This window comes from Ahaetulla prasina, chromosome 4 (genome assembly GCF_028640845.1).
Source record: "Ahaetulla prasina isolate Xishuangbanna chromosome 4, ASM2864084v1, whole genome shotgun sequence".
In the NCBI taxonomy this organism is placed as follows: Eukaryota; Metazoa; Chordata; class Lepidosauria; order Squamata; family Colubridae; genus Ahaetulla; species Ahaetulla prasina.
This window is the reverse complement of record NC_080542.1, coordinates 145,085,028-145,105,393: the sequence shown is the minus strand read 5'-3', so window position 1 is coordinate 145,105,393 and position 20,366 is coordinate 145,085,028. Positions and strand designations below refer to the sequence as shown.

Below are 20,366 nucleotides of genomic sequence, written 5' to 3'. Positions count from 1 at the left end.
TGCTGGGCAATATATTCATTATGCACAGTCATGATTTTCCCTTGTCTTACGGATTATAGTAGTCCTTGACTTACGAACACAACTGAACCCAAAATTTCTCTTGTTGAGTGAGACAGTTGTTAAATGGGTTTTTCCCCATTTTCATGATCTTTCATGCCACCGCTGTTAAGTGAAACTGCAGCTGTTAAGATAGTAACACGGTTGTTAAGCGAATCTGGCTTCCCCATTGATTTTGCTTATCAGAAGGTCGCAAAAGGAGATCACGTGACCTCGGGACACTGCAACCGTCGTAAGTGTGAAAAATGGTCATAAGTCACTTTTTTCAGTGCCCTTGTAATTTCGGTCACTAAATGAACTATTGTAAATCGAGGACTGGCTGTACTATGCCCAAAGGAATGAAAAGCATTTAGAAATAAGAAGTGAGATATACCTCACAAAACTGGGCATTTTTGTTGGGAGTAAAATAAGGTATTAGCATCAAATCACAGCTTTTTGCTCTTTTCATAATAATATGAACAAGCCATTTCTATAAAGATCCATCGATCTGCTCAGTAAAACCCCAAATCAAAGTTTCATTCCGTTCCACTTCAAGCACGAAGTTCAGAAGCAGTCTCCATGTGGAAATAAAAGTACTTACCGGTATATTCTTTTCTTTAATCAGAATAGCCAATTTTGCCATTTCAGCCAACGCCATCAACTTCTGCAACCGTTCGACCATCGTAAGAATCAGTGAAAATCAATGCTGCTTTTTTTTTCTCCTTATCCTCCCTCACTTCTCTTTCCCCTCTTCTTCCCCACTGCTTTTTTATTTACTTTTGTATTTTGTATCTTATAATATTTTATAACTCCATTAAAAAAAACATTAGCACTGTGAAGCAGTATAGAAGTGCTATTGCTATTGCTATTTTTCAGTGGCACTATACTATGGCATACCACACAGTGTGTAAAATGCGATCAAAAGCCTTTTTGGAGTTTTCTGGTTGTTGGCAGGTTGTGGCATCTTCATTAGGGCAAAATTTTCTTGAAACTTAGGGGGAGATTCGAGGCTAAAACATACGAAGAACACTTGCAGAAATTGAGTATATCTAGTTTAACGAAAAGAAGGACTAAGGGAGACATGATAGCGGTCTTCCAATATCTCAGGGGCTGCCCCAAAAAAGAGGGAGTCAAGCTAGTCTCCAAAGCACTTGAGAGCAGGAGAAGCAATGGGTGGAAACTCATCAAGGAGAGAAGCAACTTAGAACTAAGGAGAAATTTTCTGACAGTGAGAACAAATTAATCCTAAATCCACTCCTTCAACCAGATACACTCATACCTCGCTACTTGACTGCTTTGAAACTCATAGAATTTGGTACTCAGTGCATTTTCATGTGAAAATTTTGTTCTGGTAGTCCTTGTTTGGCACGTGACGCAGAAACTAGAAATTAGTGTTCGCTAACTCATGACTCACTACCCAAAACAAAGGGTGACACATGTTTAATACTTGTCATGTCTCTTGTTTAATGACAAGTACTAAGGTACCACTGTACTTGGTGGCAGCTTTTCTAGCATCTCACTTGGCTTGAGATTACTCGATAAGCTAACATTGATGACTATTTAAATTTCTGAACTCAGCTATTCAGCTATCATTGGCTTAACTCCTAGTTCACAACATCTCTTTGTTCCTAATGAGTTGTGCTCTCTACACTATTACAAGTGAAAACGTGTGTTGCCTCCAATGTTGGTCTATCCTTTGTCTATCCTTAATCTACCGTTATCTATCTGTAATTGGCATTTTGGGCTAGATCTTGCTCATCTTTTGACCCTTCCTCCCTCCCTCCATCTTCCCTCCCTTCCTTTTTATGCTCCGTCTTTGCTTCCTTCCCATTCTTATAAACCTAAGGCTGCATCTAAATAATCCCTGTTGTTGATGGCAAATGTTCATAGGTTATCAATCACATGTTCCAATAACATATTCCACTATTCCAATATACCACTCATTCCAAAATGGCAGGAAAACAACAACAACAAAATACTTGCTGATATGTTTTCAATGTATTTATTTGGTCAGCATGATGCCAGTAATACTAGAAGCAGTAGATGGGAGAGACATTATACCAATGGCAGTATTCACTTCTAGCTTTAGACCAAAAATTCAAATTAAATCAATATATATTATTATATAGTTTTCAACAATTGTTGAAAAAAATGGAAGAGCAGCATTAACTTGCCACATAGGAAATAATATATAAATTCCTCTTTTTTAAAAAAGAAAAAAAAATGTATTTTCAGGAGAATATCAAATATAAGACAATCTCAGGGTCAGGATTGAGCCATAGGGTCCTTTGGTGTTCTCTGGACCTGGTTCCTTTTCCGGATGTTTCGTTAGCCGACGAGGTTGCATCAATGGTGAGATGGCTCTAATAACGACAGCTTTTTCTTCCTCGTCGTGGAAAATTGTTAAGGCCTGAGGCCTCAATCATTTAACACCCAGTACAGCCCAAAAGATACATAGAGAGTAACCAGGAACAATCCAGCAAGGATGGTGGCTCCGATGGTTTTTTTTCTGAGAAGGACAGAGAAAAGAGAACAGCTTGCTAGGAGAACATTGGCTAGTTCAGGATGCTCCCTAGCCTTTCATGAGTTGGGCGCTTTCGAAACTGCATCACCTCTATTCAACTGAGCCATGTTGCTTAGGAATCCTTGGAATGTCACCCAGTTTACCTGGAGGGCATCAGATATTAGCCTGTCTAAGGGAGTCAAACACCACCCATCCTATAGGGCACCAGAGGGAAAGGCTCGCTCCTTTCAGATGTATTTGGGAGCCCACTGGGATAGAAAGTGAAACATCAGGTGCGAGGAGGCCTCCAGGGCTCTCAGGAGCAATAATCGGATCACCTTGTATTTATTTATTTAATTTATTTATTTTCATTTATTTATTTGCATTTATATCCCGCCCTTCTCCGAAGACTCAGGGCGGCTTACATTGTGTAAGGCAATAGTCTCATCCTATTTGTATATTTATATACAAAGTCAACTTTTATTGCCCCCCCCCAACAATCTGGGTCCTCATTTTACCTGCCTTATAAAGGATGGAAGGCTGAGTCAACCTTGGGCCTGGTGGGACTAGAACCTGCAGTAATTGCAAGCAGCTGCTGTTAATAACAGACTGTCTTACAGCCTGAGCCACCTACGGTTCCCTTGTGAAAGGGAACAAGCATGGAGGGGCATCCCTCATGGGCAAGAGTGAGTTAAGGGCAGGGGTGAAATCCAGGAGGTTCTGTCAGGTTCTGGAGAACCGGTAGTGGAAATTTTAAGTAGTTTGGACAACCGGCAAAAACCACCTCTGGCTGACCCCAGAGTGAGGAGGGAATGGAGATTCTGCAGTATCCTTCCCCTGGAGCAATTTTTGTGAAATCCAATTTTTTTTACTACCAATTCTGTGGGCGTGGCTTGGTGGGCGTGGTGGGCGTGGCAGGGGAAGGATATTGCAAAATCTTGCTGTACTTGCCTGTTCTGCTTCTGGAGCAGTAGGGGCAGTTCGAGGTGGGCAATCCAAGGTGGGGAATAGAGTGGGAGACCACGGCAAAGGTAGGAAAACAGGCTGGGCCACATGGTCGAGGAGACAAAGAATAGCTACAGCTATGCCTCAGTGTGTTACTAAGGCAAGCTGCGCAACACTACGAGCAAGGCCAGTAAGTAGTGGTGGGGAGGGGAGGAGCAAGGGGCGGGCGAGGCAGCAATTTAACAAACGGTTCGGTTCGGTGTGCTCCGAAGCCGTTAAGTGTACAGGCAAGTACAACCTCGCTAGCCACCCAATCCAAGCGCCCCACTGGCCACACAGCCGCCAGCCACTAGCGAGGCTCTTGGATGGGGGTAGGCTGCGGTCGGCGGCTGCATGGCCAGTGAGGCGCTTGGATCGGGTGGGCAGTGGCCGCAAGGTGCTGGCTACCCCATCCAAGCACCTCGCTACCCACCTCATCTAAGCGCCTTGCTACCCACCCCACGGCCTACCTACCCCCATCAAAGTGCCTCGCTGCCCACCCGATCCAAGCGCCTCGCTGGCCACACGGCCGCCAACCATGGCTTACCCCTATCCAAGCGTCTCGCTGCCCACCCGATCCAAGTGCCTCACTTGCCATGTGGCCGCCAACTGCGCCCTACCCCCATCCAAGCACTTCATTAGCCACTCGATCCAAGCACCTTGCTGGCCACGTGGCCACCGAAGGCAGCCTACCCACATCCAAATGCCTCGCTGGCCACGCGGCCAGGTGTCAATCACCTCGGCCTGCTGCTGACCCAGCAGGACTGTCCTGCAGCCACCTCCCGCCCACACAGCGCCAGTCTGCCCTAACCCATCTGGAGAAAGAGTGATAGAGAGAAAGAAGGGGGGAGAAAGTGATGAAGGAGAGAAAGAGAGATGAAGGAGAAAAATGGGGGGAGAAAGAGATGAAGGAGAGAAAGAAAGATGGAGATAAAGAGAGATGGAGAAAAGGGGTAAGAAAGATGAAGGAGAGAGATGAAAGAGAGAAAGAGGGAGAAAGTGATGAAGGAGAGAAAGAGAGAAGAAGGAGAAAAGTGGGGGGAGAAAGAGATGAAGGAGAGAAAGAGAGATGGAGATAAAGAGAGAGGGAGAAAAGGGGTAAGAAAGATGAAGGAGAGAGATGAAAGAGAGAAAGAGGGAGAAAGAGATGGAGAGAAAGAAATGGAGAGAAAGGGGGGAGAAAGTGATGGAGAGAAAGAGGGGAAAAAGTGATGAGAGAAAGAGAGATGAAAGAGAGAGGGGAGAAAGTGATAAAGGAGATAAAGAGATGAAGGGCAGAAAGGAGGGAGAAAGAGAGATGAAGGAGAAAGAGAGGGGAGAAAGGGGAGAGAAAGATGAAGGAGAGAGAGATGAAGGAGAAAAAGAGAGGGGGAGAAAGGGGGAGAGAAAGATGAAGGAGAGAAAGAGGGGGAGAAAGAGATGGAGAGAAAGAGGGGGAGAAAGAGGGGGAGAAAGAGATGGAAGAAAGAGATGGAGAGAAAGAGAGGGAGGGAGAATGCATTTGTGATAGTAATTGGTTTAACAAGCCACAGATTCTCTGTTTGCTCCTTTGCTTTGGTGGGGTATCCGGATGTTTCCAATTCTGTGCAATCACAATTCTACATGCCGTCAATATGTGTAATATGATATATTGTATATTTCTTTCCATTTTCCCTTCCAGAATGCCCAATAGGAATAGTTAAGGTGGGTTTTTTTTCTATTTTCTGCCCTGTTATTTCATCCAGCCAGATTTTTATCTTCCCCCAAAATTTCTTAATCTTAGGACAGGTCTACCACATGTGATAGAAGGTCCCTTGTTTGTGACCACATCTCCAACAATTCGGGGACCTATTTGGAAACATCCTGGCCAATCTCGCTGGGGGTAAATGCCATCTATAAGACATTTTGTGCAGATTTTCTTTATAAGCAGCTGACATCATTATCTTGTAATTTCTCTCCCATAATCTGTCCCATTGATCCAGATAAATATTATGTCCAAGAGCCTTTTTTTTACTTTTAAAAGCATTTTTTTACAACCCCTTCAGCCAAATAGGTTGTAAAAAAAATGCTTTTAAAAGTAAAGAAAAAGATCGCCCACCACAGCTGATCACACGCCCCCCGTGCGCTGTTCTAATTACCTCATGTCTCCTCTTGGCATGCACTGCGCGGGCACCTCGCATTTGGTGCGTGGTGCACACCGTGCATGCATGCGTAGCGCACATGCGCAGCCAACGAACCGATAATAAACCGGTTCAGATTTCACCACTGATCAAGATAATAAACAGCAAATTATTACACAATACTCTTCAAAAGTCATTCTAGAGAAAACATCTAAAATATTTGTGTGGTGTATATATGCAATTAAAATTAGAAAGGTTATCTTACACTTTAATATACAAATTATTTACCCCATATATTTATTATAATTTAGTGTCTTAATTGTAATGGATTTTATAATATGGAGTATCCTCTAAAACAGCGATGGATAATCTTTTTGGCACTGAGTGCTGAAACTGGAGCGTACGCCAGAGCGCCAGAACCCAGAAGAGAGCAGCTGGCTGGTGTACATACGCGCGGCACCCAGCTGTTTTTCCAGGTTCCATTGCGCACATGCGCACCAGACAGCTAATCTTTATTTATTTGTTTTTCAAACACGTACAGATAACAAGTGCAGGTATGAACATAAAGATAAACAACGGAAGTAAATACTAATTAATGGCGACAGCAAGACAGGGACGGTAGGCATGCTGGTCTTTGACGGAACTCGGAAACTCGGAACCTGGAAATGGTTCATGTGCCAACAGAGAGGGCTCTGCATGCCATTTTTAGCACACGTGCCATAGGATCAACATCACTGCTCTAAGATGTATAAATAATGGTAAACACACACAGCATTCTCACAGATGGCGTTTCTTTTAATCTTACTTATTTCAGTAGGAATTGAGAGATTTATTTATTTATTTTATTTATTTATTATTTAAATTTTTATACCGCCCTTCTCCGAGGACTCCGAGGATTAAAGTCTTCCCTTAAAACTCCTAGGACAGTGATGGCAAATCTTTTTGCCATCGGGTGCCAAAAGTGGGGGAGAGCGCTGTGGGTTTTCAAATTCGTTTGCTACCGGTTCGCTCGCAGGCGCTTGCGCGTAATGCTTCAGCGCATGCACAGATGTCCGGGCGGGTGGGCGGAGCCTCCCACTGCCACCTGTTTGCCCAGTCCGGAAGCAACCCACCACTGAGCATGTGGGGGGGGGGTTGCGTGCACGTATGCCCACACCCATAATGCCCTCCAAGTGCCCCCCCATGCGCATGGGCACATGACCCACCCACCCACTCCCTGTGCATGTGCACTTGACCCCCATTTTGGGCCTAGCAGGCCTCCCTGAAGCCTCCAGAGGCCAGAAACAGCTTGTTTCTGGACTTCCGGTAGGTCGTTTTTCGCCCTCCGAGAGCCTCCGCGCGAACCCTGTAATTATCTGGCATCCAAAATGGGCCGCATGGATACTCCTGGGAGGAATGGTCATGCATGCACATCTCCTGCATGTGTGGCAGAGACCCGAAAATCAGCTGGCTGGCGGGAGGCGCCCACGCATGCGTTGTGGAGCTAATCTAAGGCAACGGCTCTCCTGCCCGCAGAAATGGCTCATGAGCCACCTGTGGAATGTGTTCACCATCAGGGTCCTATTCAATCCTTCAGTTTGGCTTGGATTTAATCTATAGATGAGGCCAAGAGTTACAGCCAAAAAAGGGGCCCAGGGCAGCTGCGCACAGACCTCTCGAGCTTCATTTTTGCTGTGCATGGCACTGTGGGCCGGTCCTTCGCTGTTAGCAGGGCGGCCCTGCGGGCCAGATCTAAGCCTTGTGTTTGACCCCCCTGATCTAAAGATTTCTTACCTTCTCTGTTCTTCTTCAAACTGTTCCCTAAATACTTCTTTGTCTCCTTCCAACTGGAGACTGAGTCGTACAAGCTCCTGTTTCTCATGGAGGAACTTTTCTCTCTCCGACATCAAATTTGAAATTGATCTTGTTTTTCTAGCGATTATCATTGATTTCCTGTAAATTATGAAGACACAATGAAATTAGTTCCCTTATCTTTTTACTTGAATCAGCAAACCTTTTTCAATCAAAAATTTCATATATGTATGTTTATGTATTTGTGGGTGTTTGTTTGTGTGTGCATGTATTGAAATTTGATGAAATTTCTTTTCATTCTAATTTAATTCTAACTCTAATTTCGGTATGAAATTTGAAACATTTAAGTCCTCTCTTAAAACTCCTAGGACCGTAATGGCGAACCAATGGCACACGTGCCAGAGGTGGAACACAGCGCCCTCTCTGATGGGAAGCGAGCTGCCACACATGCGTGGGTACCTCCTGCTGGCCAGCTGCTCTTCGGGTCTCTGCCACAAATGCGTGGGGGCATGCGGGGGCCAGTGTGTGCATTGCATTTTGGGGGTTTGGGCACTTGGTCCGGAAAAGGTTAGCTATCACTTTCCCAGGATCTTCAATCATTCGGTTTGGAATTAATCTAGTTATCAATACTGAAATTTGATGAAATTTCTTTTAATTTAAGTGTACCTTTCCAAACTGAAAGTTCGTCACAAAAAGGCATTTACGACAATGCCAAGACAATGCCAAGGCTGCATAAACAGAGGGATAGAATCAAGATTGCGTGAAGTGTTAATACCACTTTATAATGCCTTGGTAAGGCCACACTTGGAATATTGCATTCAGTTTTGGTCGCCACGATGTAAAAAAGATGTTGAGACTCTAGAAAGAGTGCAGAGAAGAGCAACAAAGATGATTAGGGGACTGGAGGCTAAAACATAGGAAGAACGGTTGCAGGAACTCAGTATGTCTAGTTTAATGAAAAGAAGGACTAGGGGAGACATGATAGCAGTCTTCCAATATCTCAGGGGTTGCCACAAAGAAGAGGGAGTCAGGCTGTTCTCCAGAACACCTGAGGGTAGAACAAGAAGCAATGGGTGGAAACTCACCAAGGAGAGAAGCAACCTAGAACTAAGGAGAAATTTCCTGACAGTGAGAACAATTAATCAGTGAAACAACTTGCCTGCAGAAGTTGTGAATGCTCCAACACTGGAAATCTTTAAGAAAATGTTGGATAGCCATTTGTCTGAAATGGTGTAGGGTTTCCTGCCTGGGCAGGGGGTTGGACTAGAAGACCTCCAAGGTCCTTTCCAACTCTGATATCATCATCATCATCATCATCATCATCATCATCATTATTATTATTACTACTTACTTAAAATCCTGTTCTTTCGCCTTCTTTAGCTCTTCTTGCTGGAATTTTATTTTATTTTGAAGACTCTGGAAAAGTCAAAATACATTACAAGTGAAGTGAAGCTGCATACGTGTGTGTGTGTTTCACCCCTTATTGTAATATGAAATATTTTTCAGGCTATATTCTCAAGATTCATGTTCTTTCTGCGCCACCTCAGAAAGCTCAAACTGCCCAAGGAGCTGCTGATTCAATTTTGCAGAGGAACGATTGAGTCTGTCATCTGCACCTCCATAACTGTCTGATTTGGCTCTGCAACCAAACAAGACTTCAAAAGATAGTTAGGACTGCAGGAAAAAATTATTGCAACCAGGCTGCCTTCCCATTGAGGACCTGTATACTGCACGAGTCAAAAAGAGGGCTGTGAAAATATCTACAGACCCCTCACATCCTGGACATAAATTGCTTCAACTCCTACACTCAAAAGGATGCTAAAGGGCACTGCACACCAGAACAACTAGATACAAGAACAGTTTTTCCCCGAATGCCATCACTCTGCTTAACAACTAATTCCCAGAACTATTTACTAAGGCTGTATTACTATTCTTCTTCTCATCCTTCCTATTAACTATCTCATTTTCCACTTACGACTGTAACTTTGTTGCTTGTGTCATTACAACTTATATTGTTTTATTTAGTTTCCAAGTATGATTTTTGTTGATTGCTTATTTAGTATCCTACGACTATCACTAAGTGTTGCATCTTATGACTCAGGATGAATGTGTTTATGATGACTAGGATCATGATTTATCCCTTGATAGCTTTTATGTACACTGAGAGCTTATGCTCCAAAGACAAATTCCTTATGTGTCCAATCACACTTGGCCAATAAAGAATTCTAGATATAAAGCAACCATCAACTGTTCAAAAAGAAGCTGGTTGGATGGGAACAAGTGAAAATCATGATGGGCCCTTTAAGAGATGCTGCCTAAGGAGCCTTCAGATAAGAGCCTGCAGTGACCTAATGGGTGGAGAGAAGAGGTTTTTCTCTAAGGAGACAGTGGGAGAACTGGACTTCCAAAGTTCTTTCAATGTCAGCAAAGTAGAATTAACTCCTCTGGTCCTATTTCCTGTCTGGTCTACCTGGAAAAGTGGAGTCTGTGGTGATCAGACTCCGATTAAAACCCTCCCCTAAGAAACCAGGATGTTCCGCCAAAACTCTCTTGACCCAAAAAAGAACACAATCTGAATAATATCTATGCATGCAGAGTAATGTGTAGACATGCACAGATAGATACTCTCATTATAATGTCAATAAGAACGCGATACGGCTGGGGAGACATCCCTGAGCCACAGCTGCCCTCCCTGCTTTCTCTAGTACAGGGGTCTCCAACCTTGGCAACCTTGAGCCTGGATGACCATTTGCACCATTTGTCTGAAATGTCTATGGAGAGTCTCAGTCATCCAGGTCATGGTTGTCCCAAAGGTGCTTTTTTTCAAGCGGCAACTGGACTTTCTGGTTTCGCTTCCCATCCAAGAAGCTTCTTCAGCTCAACATTTGTCTGAAATGTTACAGGATTTCCAGCTTGAGCAGGGGGTTGGAGTAGAAGACCTCCAAGGTCCCTTCCAACTCTGTCATTTTGTTCATGGTTAATATATAAAGTATACCTCTATAAGTTTTCGTTGTTCCATCAAATGTCTTTTTATCAAAAGCTGTTCAGTCTGCAAAGTTGACAAAATACATTATTTTAAAATGACAAGATGACCATCAGCAATTAAAGACACTGATTTTTCTAACAATGGGGTGGGGAGGGAGTGGGTGATGTTAACCATTATTTCTTCATCCTTCAATCTTAGGTGCCAACTGATGTTCTGACCCAGCCTTAGCAGAAGCAAGAAACGAACTCCTTGTCATGAAAAAAACCCTCTTTATTTACCTCTTGTGAATTAATGTCATTCACCCACCGAAAAGTCCAAGCAAGAGTCCTGCAAGGAGTTAACTGCAGTAGAGACCTTATCAGTTCCTTGCAGTGCTGAAATTCAAGTTTTTTTACTACCGGTTCTGTGGAAGTGGCTTGGTGGGTGTGGTGTTGCTTGGTGGGTGTGGCAGGGGAAGGATACTGCACAATCTCCATTCCCATCCCACTCTTGGGGGAAGGATACTGTAAAATCCTTATTCCTACCTGACTATGGGACCAGCCAGAGGTGGTATTTGCCAGTTCTCCAAACTACTTAAAATTTCTGCTACCTGTTCTCCAGAACCTGCTGGATTCCTTGCAATAATTGCCAGGCCATGAGCTCCCAGCCGAAAAGCTGCAAATTAGGTTCTGGCAAGCAGTCTTTGATTCACGAAACACAATGAGCAAAATCTTCAGAACTATGAACTGTTCTCTCCTATGATAACCATCCCCCTTTCCTTCTATTTATTCCCCAGCCGGGAAGGGGCCATTCAGGGTCCATGTGTGCTTTGCTTCCTGAGTCGACTCCTTGTCCTCTGTTGTTCACCTCTCCTAACTGCTCTGCGCATACGTGAGTCTGGAACAGGCCCCAGCTGTTCTTCCTCCTCACTCATATCAGCCCCCAAAGGCAGCTGCCTCTGCGGTGGCTGGGAAATGCCAGACGGCCCTGGCTCTTATCTCTGCGTCTATGCAGAGCATCCATCAGAGCCTTCCCCAGACTCCAGCACTGGCCCAAGTTTCTCCCCAACCTCCTCATTGTCTGAGTCTGCCCCCAGCTTCGCAGCTGCTGGTACCTAAACTCTGCGCACTTGCCTGAAAATACACATCACTGAATAAAAGAAAATTTATTCTGATATTGCTCTGTCTGTACTGACACTGAAGCTGCAGTCCTTGCTGCTGGCATCATTTATTTTCATCTCCTATTTGTTACTTCCTGATGGGCTGGAGTATTGGGCAGCCTGTTTACTATTTTGTGGCATTGTGGGTTTTCTCAATAAAGTTACTTACTCCTTAAATGGGAGGGGAGGGGGGCCACGATGGCTCAGCAATTAAAATGCTGGGCTCGTCAGCTGGGTTCAAGACCTGAGAGCTGCGCGACGGGGTGAGCTCCTATTACTCAGCCCACTTAGCAGTATGAAAGCATGCAAAGGGAAATAGATAAATAGGTACCATTTTGACGAAACACTCTCTATGGCAAACTTGGCTGAGAATCTGAAGACGGGACAGTGGAAACCTTTATTCCTGAAATAATTATTGTTTTTCATTACAGTCTTTTTCTTCCACAATCACAGAAGCAGAAAAGAGAAAATCTTATTTTTGGCAAGTTCATTTGCAATCATAAAATGCACTAAGGATAATTATAAAATTACTCCAGATCTCACCAACGTATCAATAGTAGATGATATTGTTCCATTTTTAGACTTTCTAAAAATGAGTAAATCAATATGATGCTTTTGGTGTCATACCAGGAAACAAAATTCAACTTATTTCAAAGGAAATTGGACAATAAAAACTGAAAACAGGATTGCAGCTCACATTCTTAATAAATTTGAATTATTTTCTCAATTAAGAAGGCTTTCCTTTATCAGATTTATGACATTTTTCACTTATCTACCTACCTTACATCTATATCTATCTATCTATCTATCTATCTATCTATCTATCTATCTATCTATCTATCTATCTACCTCCCTCCCTCCCTCCCTCCCTCCCTCCCTCCCTCCTAATCTCATGAAATAGGTTGCATTATTTCCATCATTTTATCAATAAGAAATTGTTATTGAAATTGAAAGTAGTGAATCCATATCTCATCCAGCTCCAAATGCAATAATTAACCATTTATTTTGGACCCAAATACTGGGTGAAAAGCTGTAGTAAGGAATTCTCAGGTTTAAGTTTAGATAAAATCCCTTTTATAGAATGGGCTCATAATTAAGGATATACAAACATAGATTCATTGTTCAGCCACGGACAATGCCAGATGGTTAAAGCAGCAATTTCATTTTATTTTTGTTGGAATTTCCAAGCTTCAACTCTAGGAACAAGAAGTAGGTGCAGATCTCCTATATACAGGCAGTCCTTGACTTCTTACCACAATTGAGCCCAAAATGTACGTTAAGCGAGATGCATTGACTTTTGCCTCATTTTACGACTTAACAGTGGTTATATAAAGTAAGCTTTGGTCCATTTTACAACTTTTCTTATTATTACTTGTTAAGTGAAGCAATGCAGTTGATAATTTAATAACCCCATTGTTAAATAAATAAATCTGACTTTTGCATTGGCTTTGCTTGTCAGGTCGCAAAAGGTGACCTTGGGACACAGCAATAGTCATAAATATGACCTGTAACGTAAAGACGAACTGAATTGTAACTTTGAACTGTCACTAGACAAGCTGTTGTAAGTTGAGGCCTAACTGATCCAAGGTTAAACAAATACGGGGATTAGCTACGCTCACTCCGTGTTCCTGGATTGAGACCAGATTTGTTATAGTTTCATGGGAAACTAGATCAAACTTAAAGAGAGGCTGGTGCTTCCCCAGTGATATTCAGTGTTGGGATTTATAGATGGGCACCCTGTGTTTTGGAAAAAAAATTTCTTTGAAGTGGGAAGGCCCGTGTGAACTTTGGGGGAGGATTTGTGTGCCTGCAAACTGTTGATAATCGAGGAAGGAGAAATATACAGAATGGCGCAGGAAATATTTGAAAGGATGAAAAGGACGCATATGACTTTAAAACGGGAAACAAAGGAAATAATTACAAGGCCTCATGGACAACTGAAATCAGATGAACTAGGAAGTGTGTTAGAATCTACCCAAGAAAACATGGAAACTATGAAGAAGTAAGAGAGTGTTACGGAAGATAAAGAAAAAAAATACTAATTGTGAAAAATTAAATGATTGTGTAGGGAGTAATGATGAAAAAATTAATGATGATAAAAAATAGAAAGGGTGGAAAGAGACAAAGGGAGAAAGGAGGGAAGAGAAAAAGCAGAAAAAACTTAAAAGATCACACTGGGATTGACAGTGGCAAAAAAAGAATAATTAAAAGGGGAATAAGGGGAGTAGCTGGAAAAATATTGCAAACTAAGAGAATAGACAAAAATAACGAGGAGAGAAAGAGACAAGGAGGAAAAAAGAGGGGGGAGGAGAAAATATAAAGTTAAAGGACCACATTGGGACTAATAGTAAGAATATAAGAAAGAGGAATATAAGAAAGAGGGGAAGGGGAAGAGTGGATGGAAATACAGGACAAGCCAAGAGAATAAAAGATTTTAAGAGAAAGAAGGGAAAAAAAGGAGAGAGAGAGAAAAGAAGAAAATAAAAAAAATAGCTGACCTAATATTAAGTGGTTTAAATATTAATAATGGAATCTGAAAATATAAAAAGTCTTTAGTTGTAATTATGGAATTCACTTAAAGCATCAGAAATGATACGATGAAGATTGAGTTCTTTTTCTTTTCTTTTTTGGTTATGGTTAATATTACATGAGTTGTTTTGAATTGCAAATATATGAATGACTCTGTTTGATAAGTAGTATATAGAAAATGCTGTAAATGTCAATGTGGAAATAAAGGGTTTAATTTAGAGGGAGTAAGGAGAGTGGGGGGGGTGGAAAGACAGAAATTGATAAATGATTAGAATTCAGGGCAAAGGGTAAGATTAGATATATAACATAAATAAAAGAAAGAAAACAAAAATGAGAGAGAAAAGGCAAAATATACTAATGTAAGTATATAAAATGTGTTGGAAGAGAACTAAAAGTTGTATGAATTTGAAACACGGCCAATATTCTGTTCAGAAAAAATGTATTATATGTTGGGGGGAGGTGTTAAAAAATAAAAATCTCTCTAGTGCCTGTATGTGAGGAAGTAAGTATCCGTCTGCCCTTTGCAGAGGCCACAACTGGTAGCTTTATTTATTTCCTCTGTCACTTTCCCAACGGGTAGTAAAGGGCCCCAGCCAGAACTGAGATCAGATTAACTCAGTGTACATCTTGGATAAATGAGGATATATGAGGATGATCAAACGTGCCTTAGCAAGTAACAACAGTAACAAAAAGATTGGCGAAGGGGACCTCACATTTTTTTTTAAAATGCACTTTCCGTTCTGGCACCTTAAGTATAGACTCTGATTTAATTTGTAAGGAATTATAGGTAGACATTGAGTTACAATAATTCATTTAGTGACCAAAGTTGTAATGGCACTGAAAAAAGTTACTTATGACTGTTTTACGATCATTGTAGCGTCCCCATGATCACAATTCAGATGCTTGGCAAGTGACTCACATTTATGACCATTACAGAATCACGGGGGTGAGGGGGGTGTCACATAATCCCCTTTTGCAACCTCTTGGCAAGCAAAGTCAATGGGGAAGCCAGATTCACTTAACAACCGTGTGACTAACTTAACAACTGCCCTGATTCACATAAAAACTGTGGCAAGAAAAATCGTAAAATGGGGCAAAATTCACTTTCTCTACTTTCCATCTTTGTGCAAATACTACCCTCGCTGCAATTATTACACGTATAATCAAGTATACATTTTCTTTACTAATTTTCTCTAGAAGGATACCCAATAAGAACAGCTCAGGTTTTAAATCAATATATTATTCAAGCATTTCTTCCAAGCCGTGTTTTAATTCTAATCCCATAATTTCTCGCTTCTGGACGTGTCCACCACATGTGATAGTACGATCCTGGTGTCGGATGGCATTTCCAACATTTAGCTGATTTGTCTTTAAACATTTTTGCCGATTTTTCAGGGGGCGTATGCCATCTATAAAACATTTTCTCTTTATATGCAGTGGATATTGTTAATTTAGAAATAACATACAGAGACTGAGATATTTAAAAGTAGTTTATATACAAGACATATACAGAAATATCCGTGGTAAGCAAATACCTTACAAGCAGTCCGTCGTCTTACCTCTAACAAGTGGACTGAACGAATGACTCCAAGGAAAGAACACGCCCTCTCCTGGCTAAAATTTATAACCTCTTAAAAAATTGTGTGGACCACCCCATCAGTCTTAAACTGCTCAAACCAACGCCGATTCGTTCTTATTCTATCAGATGAAGAGTTGCATCAGCCTTACAGTGATTGGTCAGCTTGAAGTCTTCATCACCCGGACCATTTTCATGGCTGATGTTTAGTTGACCAAAAACCAACAACTGCCATTGAAGTTGTTACTTTGCGAAGTCTTGATAGTTCTTCCTGCAACATTAACAAATTACAGAATTTTAAAAAGATAAACTTGCGGTTAGCAATTAGACATTAATTTTTTTAATAGCTATTTGTTTGGGAGGGAGGGGTTGATTTTAATCACTGTTTCTCTGTCCTCAAAGCTTAGTTGCCAACTGATATCTCTAGCACCTGAACTCTGGACGCTTGCCTGAAAGTATAGACCACTGAATAAAATACAACATTTTGATATTCCTGCCTGTCTGTTTACACTGATACCAGCATTTAATTCAGACCCTGTAGCTGCAATCTCTGCAGGCATAATTTGTCTTTTCTCTTTTCATTTCTATTATTTTACAGCCTGATCTGCTGGAACATTAAGCAGTCTGTTGTTTTGTGGCATTTTAGTCATGACAATAAAATGAATTTCTCCTGACATTATTTATTTATTCACATTTTACTTACTTACTTACTTACTTACTTACTTACTTACTTACTTATTTATTTATTTATTTATTTATTTATTTATTTATTTATTTATTTATTTATTTATTATCATTTTCCATTAAAGTTTTTTTTTAACTCACAGTCAACAAGTGGATCAAGATGCTATACAGACTCTGGATTTCTCTCTTATTTTTCTTTCCATTCATTTGTGTTTGATTCTTCCCGAACAAATCCCTGTTGTTGTTTTTTCTTTTTCAGAAGGGGTTTGGCATTCCCAGGGTTGAAAGAAAGAGACTGGCCCAAGGCAGTAGTGGGATTCAAATCCCGTCGCTACCGGTTCGCTCGTGGGTGGGTGTGCGCAACACTTCTGCGCAAGCACAGAGACGTCCAGGCGGGTGGACGGAGACTCTCGCCATCGCCGCCACCAGTTCGCCCGAGCCAGGGCGAACTGGTAGCAACCCACCACTGGCCCAAGGTTATCCAGCCAGCTTTATGCCTAAAGCTAGACAAGAATTCCCATGATCCCCATTTCATGACACCGTGATTAAGGCAACTAACATAAGCTAAAAATGTGTTTTAAAAAATTAAGCACAGAACCAAAACCTATAATGGCAAACACAAACCACAATGAATGGACTGTCTACTTGGGTCACAATAGCATTTAATGTGACACGTGAACAAATCATTTTCCCTACCTGTTCTTGGAGACGCTTCATAGCATTTCTCATTCTTTCCTTCAAAATGCCTTCCGTCATTCTATAACGATGATTGATGGCTACAAGATAAAATAGGTGAGAAAGCACAATAGTATTAACATTAATTTTGGAAAATCAGAAGATAGGTTTTCAGAGACAGTATCCAGAATAGCCCATAATGTTTTTAATGTATTTGTCCTCCAATTATGACTGAGCCTTCAGGAGAGGTGTTCCACAGTCAGACAACTTATAATTTCACACATCATAAAAGAACAAGCAAATAAATAATGTTCCCTTTTAAGTCTTCCGCATTGCCCCTCCCTCTCCCCCACGCATCTCAAAAATCAGCTGGCCGGCGGGAGGAGCGCACGCATGAACGGTGGAGCTGAGCTGGACGACAGCTCGCGCGCCCACAGAAAGAGCCACGCGTGCGAGCTGTGGCACACGTGCCATAGGTTCGCCCTCACGGCCTTATACCATTTCAGACAGTCTTTTCTTAAGAACTTCCAGTGATGGAACAGCTACAACTTTTAAAGCAGCCACTTATTAATTGTCCTCACTGTGAGGAAATTCCTCCTCAGTCCCTGAGATCATTTAAAACGCTCGTTTTTGGTGTTGCTAAGGAAGAAATTGAAAACCGCTAATTATGGGTGGTGTAAGTAGTTGCTTGTGCGCCTTGCAGGGGATTAGAATAGATGATCTTTGTGGCCCCTTCCAATTGCATAATTCTATGGCTCTCCCTCAAACAGTTTGTCCCATCCAGAGTCTTGCTTATAAATTCTAAACCTTATGCAAAAAGGCTCTCCTCTTTTACCTTGTTTTGTTTGTACAAAGACTGGAGGTGCAAAACATTTCGGAGCTCGTTCCTGTTGTTGATGCTGAGGGCGGTGCGGGGAAATTCTTTGTCCATCATGGTACTTGTCTTCTTTAAGCCCTGCGTAGGAAAGAGAGAATGCTGTAAGTCAGGGTAGAAAAATAACCTCAGTCTTCATGCCGCTGATTAACGTAGAAGTCAGTGTAATAATATTCAGAGAAGCTGTTGGCACAGGGTTTTTCAAGCCTCGTAACTCTTAAAGAGGTTTAAGATGTGTGGATTTGAACTCCCAGAATCCTCTAACCTGCACGTTTTAAGATGTGTGGGTTTGACCTCCCAGAATTCCCCAGCCTGCATGTTTTAAGATGTGTGGAATTCAAGCCCCAGAATTCCCCAGTCCGCATGCTTGAAAATGATCAGTCCAACTCCCAGAATTCTCTTGCAGGATCATTACTGAGAATTCTGGGAATTGGAGTCCCTCTTCAGGTCCCAGTTGCTGAGACTGAGAAATGCTGGTTATTATATTTGTTAAAAACTGGAACTTCTTTATGGACTTTTGCTGAAAACAGAAAAAAATGAACTTGTGATTTTTGGATGCTTAGAAAGGAGAGAACTGTGATGGGGAACCTATGGCACGTGGGCCACAGGTGGCACACAGAGCCCCCTCTGGGGGCACCTGAGACGTCACCCCAGCTGAGTTCCACTGTGTATGCATGCGCCCCTCCCGCCAGCCAGCTACTCTTCAAGTCCCTGCCTCCCATGCACAGGCTGCATGCAGGAGACGTTTGTGCCTCCGCAGGGATGGGGAGCATGTAGGGGTCACACATGCATGTGCGGAGAGCAGGGGGGTCATGCGTGCATGTGTGGTGGCGCACATGGGGTTGTGCATGCATGTGTGGTGGGCGGGCGCACACGGGGGGGGTCACGTTTGCATGCACAGGGAGTCAGGGTGCAGGGGTCGTGCACACATTATGGATGTGAACGCACACTTTCGGCATGTCACGACAAAATGTTAGCCATCACTGGGATAGAATAAGAAACGAAGAGGGCAAATGTCACCTTAGAAAGAACGGGTAAAATATGAATACAATTATCACTGCTGTAAAGACAATTTCATTTTGAGTGTGCGACAGTGTGCTCACAGTAAAAAGTGACAATAAAGGTTATCTGTTGTAAAGAAGATTCAAGCCTTCCTTTTTCTTTCTTTCTTCCTTTCTATCTTCCTTCCTTCCTCTCTTTCTTTCTTTCCACCCTTGCATCCCATCCCTCCCTGTCTTTCTTCCTTCCTTCCTTCCTCTCTCTATCTCTCTCTCTTTCTTTTTTCTTTCTTCCTTCCTCTTTTCTTTCTTCCTTCCTTCCTCTCTCTCTTTTTCTTTCTTCTCTCTCTTCCTTCCTGTCTCTTTTTTTCTTTTTTTCGTTCTTTCCTTCCTCCCCTGCCTCCTTCCCATCCCATCCCTCCCTGTCTCTTCCTTCCTTCCTTCCTCTCCCTCTCTCTTTCTTTCCTCCCCTGCCTCCCTCCCATCCCCTCCCTTCCTCCCTTTCCTTCTTTCTTTCTCTCTCTCTCTTTTTCCTTCCTTCCTTCCTTCCTGTCTCGACTTGTCCCTTTTCTTTTCCTTCTCTCATCTTTCTTTTTTCTTGAAACGTGGGAAAAAAAACTTTCTGTCCTAAAGACAAAGGCAAAGCCAAAGGGCGCCTCCCCCCCTCCCCCGAAAGGCATGATGGGAAATGGAGTCTCCGGGGGAATCCGCCAGAGGGAGGGCGCCCCTCCTTCCCCCCCCCCCCCGCTCACCTTTCTGCTCAGGAACTCTCGCACTAAAGACGCCGCCACCTCCTCCACCCAAGGCGCTTCCATGGAGGGCCTCGCAGCACGCAACCAGCTCTCAGGAGCAAAGAAAACACAATGCAAAGACTATGGATTATTATTATTATGATTATGATTATTATTTTGGGGGGGCGTGGTCTCTGCTGCCCTCCAACCCTTCGCGGGGCTTTGCTCCAATTGCAACTGGCGGGCGAGGCAGTTGCCTTACAGTTGGCAGGTTGTCATGGTGATGACGTCACGCGCCGAGAATTCTTTCCCCGCCCCCTGGGGGCCAGAGGAGGAGGAGGAGGAGGAGGAGACAAAACTCCTCATCCGGGTTCTAGAACGGGGCGGGCCGGGGAATTCTGGGAGTTGAAGTCCGCGCTCCTTACAAGTGGTGGAGGTTGAGAAGACGCTGGGCTTAGATTGAGAAGGTCGACCATTAAAGTTTTTGAGAAAGGAGGGAGGGGTGGAGGGAGGGAGGAAGGAAGGACGCAAAGGAAGAATAGAGGGAGAGGAGGAAGGAAGGAAGATGAGAGAAAGGAAGAATAGTGAGGGAGGAAAAAAGGAAGAGAGGAAAGAAGGAAGGAAGGAAGATGAATGAAAGAATAGAGGGAGGAGAGGAGCAAGGAAGGAAGATGAGAGAAAGAAGGAATAAGGGGGAGGGGCGAGGAAGGGAAGGAAGGAGACAGAGGGAGGGGAAGAGGATAAGGAAGGAAGACGAGAGAA

The 20,366-nt window shown here is 42.8% G+C and overlaps 1 long non-coding RNA gene across 2 annotated transcripts; it reads right to left on the bottom strand.

The window, feature by feature from the left end:
* Positions 1–2,060: 2,060 nt before the first annotated feature.
* On the bottom strand, positions 2,061–20,075 carry LOC131197663 (uncharacterized). Of its 2 annotated transcripts, XR_009155000.1 has the most exons (9): positions 19,626–20,075; positions 17,837–17,956; positions 17,023–17,102; positions 15,626–15,913; positions 11,869–11,940; positions 10,409–10,462; positions 8,765–8,829; positions 7,396–7,554; positions 2,061–2,545 (listed from the first exon to the last, which is right to left on the bottom strand). It is a non-coding gene; the product is annotated as an uncharacterized LOC131197663 (long non-coding RNA). The 2 variants fall into 2 exon arrangements; XR_009155001.1 differs by lacking the exons at positions 2,061–2,545; positions 7,396–7,554; positions 8,765–8,829; positions 10,409–10,462; positions 11,869–11,940 and having other exon boundaries at positions 15,544–15,913; positions 19,626–19,969.
* Between the last annotated feature and the right edge of the window lie 291 nt (positions 20,076–20,366).